General features: G+C 39.6%; 1 long non-coding RNA gene across 1 annotated transcript; it reads left to right on the forward strand.

The window, feature by feature from the left end:
• Positions 1-1531: 1531 nt before the first annotated feature.
• LOC124657780 lies at positions 1532-6192 on the forward strand. The gene is made up of 3 exons (XR_006988842.1): positions 1532-1644; positions 4283-4383; positions 5889-6192. It is a non-coding gene; the product is annotated as an uncharacterized LOC124657780 (long non-coding RNA).
• The last annotated feature ends 919 nt before the right edge of the window (positions 6193-7111 follow it).

A 7111-nucleotide genomic window follows, 5' to 3' on the forward strand; every position in this document is an offset into this window, starting at 1 on the left:
GTTCAATCGAGATTGAAACAAATGCACTAGAAGTGTTGAAGCTTATGAAAGACTCTGGTGGAGGCAGATCTGAGATTGCCAGTATATGCGAGGAAATTAAGGAGCGTAGTGGAAATTTCTCTATTATTAATTTTTTTTTGTAGGGCGTCAAGCTAATGAAGGAGCCCATTTTTATGCTAAGAGAGCCAGTTTAGAGAGAAGAAGGTGCTTGTGGATTAATTTCACACCATCATTCCTTTCAAAGGATTGTAATCCCACCGTTTGAAATAAAGCTCCTTATCTTGTAAAAAAAAAAAGGAATTTGGAAACGGTCGGACGCCCATGGCACAAATTAACATGCCCTGTCGTTAATCACTGAACCGTGTTATCAAATGTTATATTCTTGTGTAATGATTGTTTGTCCTTGTATAATCTACTAGGTTAGACGTAATCTAGAGGACGTCGTGGCAGAATCATGGAGATCGGAAAGCAGGTGGGTCCCGAGTGGGCGCAATGCCAATGGTGCCCAGGCTAGTGCTGCGGCCCACATAGGCTCATGGCCGAAGCCCATCTGGGCTGACGCGGCCTAGGCAGCTGCAATGCATGGGCAGGTTGAGCGCGAGGCAAAGGCTCAGGCTTGATCCGGTCTACGTGCATGATGTGCGATAAAGCAAGCCAGCAGCAAAACCTCAAAAAAACAAAAAAGCAAGCGAGCCAGCAGTACCAAGGCAGTGGCATGAGGCTGGTGCGCGGTGCACCGTGCACGGGCAGTCCAGAGCTAGCAGATCGTCAAGTGTAGCAGCGTGTACGAGCAAGGCCGGTTCTGAGATTTCGGAGGCCCGGGGCCAAACCAAAATCTGGGCCCTAAGATGACTGAAATAATTAAAATTAATTTATATGTGTAGATATGAAGTTCGCTAAAAGAATGTATATAGAGATAAACTAGTGTCTACAACAATTCTAAAAAAACGCACAAAAGTAATATTGATATATACATGTTGATTTTCATTTTTTTTTTTGACATTACTCACCGTCTCGAATGGTGCTATATCAGTAATTATGTGTTGATTATCACATCAATAGTGCCCAGAACCATGACTTCAAAGAAGTTGTGGGCACAATGCAGCCTACATTCGACGTGGCCGACGATGGTTAGTCTCGATCTCCTATCGAGAAATGGTTGAACGTCGAGACATCCAATGAAAAATAGGCTAGTACCTTGATATGACTTGAAGTTACATTATGCCATGATCTAGAGAAAACGTGTAATGAAAAGAAAAATAACTGTTTTTTAGCAACAGAAAAATAACCGAGTCGATTGATTGTTGCATTATTGGATCGGTATTCTGCTCTGCACTATACCACCGGCCTCACCTAATTTTTTAATCAACGTGGCCCTATTTGACGCGCGTCCTATACACCGACCAGGTCGGTGTATACGACGTGCCGCACACCCCCACGCATCGTTTGGGCCGGCCCAATTCCCGCTTCGGTGTTCTGTTTGTTTCCTCGTCGTTCTTCTTCGTTCTTAGGTGTCTCCGTGGCTAGCGCCTCTCACCCGCTTCGATTCCCCAACTTCCCAAATCATGAGCTCGAAGCACGGATCAGATCGCCGAGTCGCGCGCCGCCTCGCCCCGCTCCACTCCACTTCGTCCGGAGCCTCAGGTTCAGTTCGCTCCCTGCACTGAATTCTTGGGGTCTATTCGTCTTTATTGTGAGGCGATTTCATCTCGTTGCTGGACTATTTATTCCGGCTGTTTCGTTAGTTTCCCGTTGTGCTTTGATCCGATTCTGCGCCGATGCATCTCCGGCCGAAACGAGGGCATCTTCCCGACGATTTTTGTGTACCATGTGTGGCTTTTTTGTACGCGTATTGAGAAAATCAGAGCTAGGGTTTGTGCCAGAGATGTTCGATCCGGCAGCCTGAACGCGCTTCTGGTGTTTACCTGGTGAATCGATGTTGTTGCTGTGATATAGTCAGGACGGTAGTAGCGGCGTGATTGGTTAGTCCAGCATTTAATTTGTACTAGCATACACGTAATAAGATGAGAGCATAGAAATGGATAGTTAAGTATTCTACGATAGCCTATCGCACTGTAATAGGGGCACTACCGCAGTGCTACTGGATTGAGCGAGGAGAAACATCTCAGGCTTTCAGCCATTCCAATCAGATTTGGTTGGGTGTGAGCATTGCAATTCTGCAGGTGTAGTACGGTACAGATTTGATATTTTCTGCAGCTGTGTTAGAATAAAACAAAATGTATCGATGCAAGTTTGGTTGCTTCACTTTTGTTACTCCTGATATAATGCCATAGCCAAATTAGCATATTGGTCTCCATGTTTGATCTTGTAGGAGGTGCTGCAAGTAAGGGCTCGATGTGTAGCCTATTGATTTTTTACTTCGTTGTGTTATGGTAGATAGGTTAGTGTGTGTTTTGTTCAAACTGCTACATCTTGATACAGATTCCGGATTTGAGTACTGGGTACAACTCTGTGGCCCTGTTTCCTATATCATCTATCACAGTTTTAGTTATTAAAGAATAATCACACACACATTTCACATGTCCTGATACTGTTCAAGGTAGAAAACCGTTCATGCTTTTACTTTTGTTCAAGGGAAAAAACTGTTCATGCCAAGAATCAGTTCTTGCTTGCATGGATATTGAAATAAAAGCTCCGTCCATGCGTTTATTTATGTTCAAGGTAGAAAATTGTTCATCTTGACAATGGATATTGAAATAAAAGCTTTGTGCATGCGTTTATTTATGTTCAAGGTAGAAAACCGTTGATTCCAAAATCCGTTCATGCTTTGCATTTTTATTCAAGGTACGGAACCGTTCATTCGAAGAATCGTTCATGCTTTTATTTTTGTTCAAAGTAGGTAAACCATTCATTCCAAGAATGTGCATGCTTTTATTTATGTTCAAGGTAGAAAACCGCTAATGCCAAGAATCCGTTCATGCTTGGATTTATGCTGATTGTACGAAACCGTTCATTCCAAGAATCCATTCATAATTTTATTTTTGTTCAAAGTACGAAACCGTTCATTCCAAGAATCTGTTCATGCTTTATTTTTGTTTAAGGAAGAAAACCGCTCATGCTAAGAATCCGTTCATGCTTTTTATTTATGTTTAAGGTAGAAAACCTTTCATTCCAAGAATACGTTCATGGTTTAGTTTTTTGTTCAAGGTTGAAAACTGTTCATGCTCGTATTTTATGGTCAAGCTACCAAAGTTGTTAATGCTTGCATTTATGTTCAAGGTTCGAAACCATTCATTCAAGAATTCGTTCATGCTTTTATTTTTGTTCAAGGTAGAAAATAGTTCATGCCAACGATTCGTTCATGCTTGTATTTATGGTCAAGGTAGGAAACCATTCATGCCAAGAAGTTGTTCATGCGTTTAATGTTGAAGCTATCAAAATTGTTCATGCCAAGATTCTGTTCATTCTTGTATTTAAGGTCAAGGTAAGAAATCATTAATGAGAAGAATCCGTTCATGCTTATATTTTATGGTCAAGGTAGAAAACCGTTCATTCCGAAAAAATCCGTGCAAGCTTTTATTTATGTTCAAGGCATAAAACAGCTCATGCCAAGAATGAGTTAATGCTTTTTTCCAAGGTAGGAAACCATTCATTCCAAGAATCCGATCATGCTTTTCTTTTTTGTTCAAGATAGAAAACCGTTCATAATTCGTTCATGCTTTTATTTTTGTTCAAAGTAGAAAACCGTTCATGCCAAAAATCTGTTCAAGCTTTTATTTATGTTCAAGGTAGAAAACAGTTCATTCCAAGAATGTGTTCATGCTTGCATTTATCTTCAAGGTACGAAACCACTCATGCCAAGAATCCCTTCATGCTTACATTTTTTTTTGAAGGTTCGAAACCGTTCATTCCAAGAATTTGTTTTTGTTCAAGGTAGAAACCGTCATTCGAAGAATCCAATCATGCTTTTTATTTTTTGTTCAATGTAGAATACCATTCATTCCAGGAAACCATCATGCTTTAATTTATGTTGAAGGTAGAACTGCTCATGCCAAGAATCCTTTCTATTATGTCTCCTTTTTTATGCTTATTATGGAATTATCTATTCTTCCAATAAATGCAAATATGATTCTGGGATTTTTGTCATTCAGTTCATTAGATGGTACAACAGAACTGAAGTATAATCATTCTCAAATGTTAGCTTCATATTCTTTTAGTTCTTCAGTATTTGACTTTTTCTTTCCTGTATGAACTTTATACACTCTTTGACATTTGATATCTGACATTTCTTTCATTTCATATACATGTATGTTAAAAAAAGGTTGACGTTCAAGCCATACGTGAAAAATCTGTACTCAACTTGTGATAAACAAGTATAATGAGCATCAGATACCATTATCAAGACAATTCGTTGCTAAACATGTAAGTACTTTTTACCTGTTTTCATTATGCTTCTCTAAACAGTCGGCACATAAATCTATAATGTGTACCTGGATACTCTAATAGTTTTTTCCACAATCATTTTGTACCCAAAGTAAACAATCACAACTCATTTTCCTTTATAATTTTCTCTGTTACTCGTACTATAGTGCTATCTCCACTGCTACAATCGAAATAGGCGACAAAAACCTAGGAATATTGTTGTAGTTTGCTTAACTACAAGTTTCATACTATAGCAATTTTTATTCCTCTTCCACATCCTCCCGCAATTTCTTAGAGTGCCACTTAACGGGTTCAATCTCAGAGTTGTATTCCTTAACCTCCATCAAGAGTATGTTGCACACCTCATGAACAAGCTTCAAGTTAATTGTCTCTACTTGCCTCCGGTACTTCTTCGCATGGTCTAGGTCTACCTTCATGTCTTCAAGAATGGACTAAACCTTCTTGTGTTCTCTCTCCTCCAAGCCGCTTTCTACTCACTAAGTAGCTTCTTAGCTGAAGCTCCATCTAGACAGTGTCAAGGTTATATAAACAATTAGCACATAAATCAATTCTCGTACAGTGCTGGCCACACAACGATTATTTGAGCGGAAGCACGGGTCGTTGTCCATGGTGGGGCGACGGGTTATGTTGCAAGGTTCGGTTTGTATTTAGTCTTGTTGAGGTGTGTCCTTCCATCATGTCACACCTTAAACCATCTTTTTGTTGGTACTAGGCTCCACTGTCTTGTCCATCTGATGGCAAAATTATTCCACTTTCTAATAGTTTATAGCACTGGCCCATTAATTCTTATGAGCACTATAATTATCCACAGGTCTGGTGTTCATGGCACTTCTCATCCTTTGTTTTCGTTCCCCTAATAGTCCAGTCTCGTCGAATTGTGTCATCTTCAGAAACTTTTCATCCCATCTTCACAAGAAGAATATGAACATATACAAACATAAGTTATAGAAAAGAGTATATTTGGTAACTCTGAACTTTATATTTTCATCCCTGAAAATCCCTGAGCTTCTTCAGCTAGAACGTCATGGGAAACATGAAGACTCTGAAATGCATTGTCAATCCAGTTTGTGGTAAACAGTAAAATGAAATTTCTCACTCTTTCGTAGGTTCCACACCTCCTTCATAGAATACAACGCATAGTCCCCATTTTCTATATCTGTTTTGCTGCTTCTAAGAAGAAACGTGTAGCTCTGTTTTCGAGATCCCACTATGTCTTTTTCTATCAATCGTTTTGATGCCGATAACTATAACCTGTACAGATACACAATTTATTTCCCAAGAAGAAGATATGCATAGCACTGTTTCCAGCTTAAGCAGCTTCATACATTTAGTAATCCGCCCTCCAGTTCGACTGACTATGATAAATGTTTGTGTTATTGCTTCAGTTTTTCATGATCCGTACTACATAGTAGACTTGCTTCAGGTTTTTCAAACATTACCATCAGGAATTTCTAACTTTTTCCTAATATCCTATTTAAATGTAGCTTTCCAGAGAAGCATGGAGATGATCATTTTGTTAGGTTACAAGCACTGCTATGTTTTTTTTTTTTGCGAGAGGTTCTCACCATTTGAGTTATCTTTTCATGTATATCAGATGAACAAATTTTGACATCACGAGACAGTTTTCCCTTGTAATAAACATATTTTCCATATATTTTTTTTGACTTGTGTAGCTTAATTGTCTTATGTATACTTGGCATTTCAAGTAGACAGATGAGACATTTTCCAGTTTCCTCTACCTTTTTTCATGTCTGTGATAGCTGAATTCACAAGTTACCTTTGATCTAATAATGCTTCTTACTTTGATCTTTACAGTTTGTTTTTCTTTTGTACACAACCTGATGTATGCGATTTACAATGGAATTTACAAGGGAATTTGATAATTTTGAAATTTAAAAAATTTCGTATTTGAAAACTTTCAAATCTGAAAACTGTTCAAGCGGTTATTAGATTGATAACTGTTCAAATTTGAAAAAAGTTCATATATAAAATTCAGTACATACAATATGTTTGTAGACAGAAGATTCAAATTTCTATATGAATGTTCCTATATCTGCTTTTTGTATAATTTCAGTAAACTGTCACGAACTGAGAAAACGCTAGTGTGAGAATCAATGTGCTGACTGCTTCGTTCATTTTCCCAAAAATTAAACGTACTGAAAAATTGCTCCGTTCAGAAGCATTCCCAGCTAGTCACCGAACAGCGAAATTAAAATTGGCACCGACGACAATCGAACTCAGCTGGATAACGAAGAGCGAACCAGTCAATAGCGAAGCGAAGCAGTCGAAGGAAACATGGGCCGGCCCAATAAAGACCAGAGGGGGTGGTCGGTGCCTGTTATACACCGACCAGGTCGGTGTAAAGCAGCTCCCCTATTTGATCCCTTTAGAGCTAATAAAGGAAGAAAACAAAAGCCCAAGCGAACAAATAAAAAGGCCCAAAGTTAGCGGAAGAAGAAAAGCCCAACTTCTGGTCTAGACTCTAGTCGGATACACGCGACATATCTTCGTCTTCTTTGTCTAGCTGAAGCTGAATAGAACTCCCGACGAGCTCGATCTAATGGCGCCGCCGCCAAATTAGATCGTTCGCCGCTGCATATGCCTGAAGTAGATGGGATCTGAGGGCCCCTTGGTTCGCCGGGCCCGGGGCGGCCGCCCCTCCCGCCCCCCCTAGGGCTGGCCCTGCATACACATAAAGCTTGCAGTA

The sequence above is a fragment of the Lolium rigidum genome, chromosome 5, assembly GCF_022539505.1.
Source record: "Lolium rigidum isolate FL_2022 chromosome 5, APGP_CSIRO_Lrig_0.1, whole genome shotgun sequence".
NCBI classification, from domain to species: Eukaryota; Viridiplantae; Streptophyta; class Magnoliopsida; order Poales; family Poaceae; genus Lolium; species Lolium rigidum.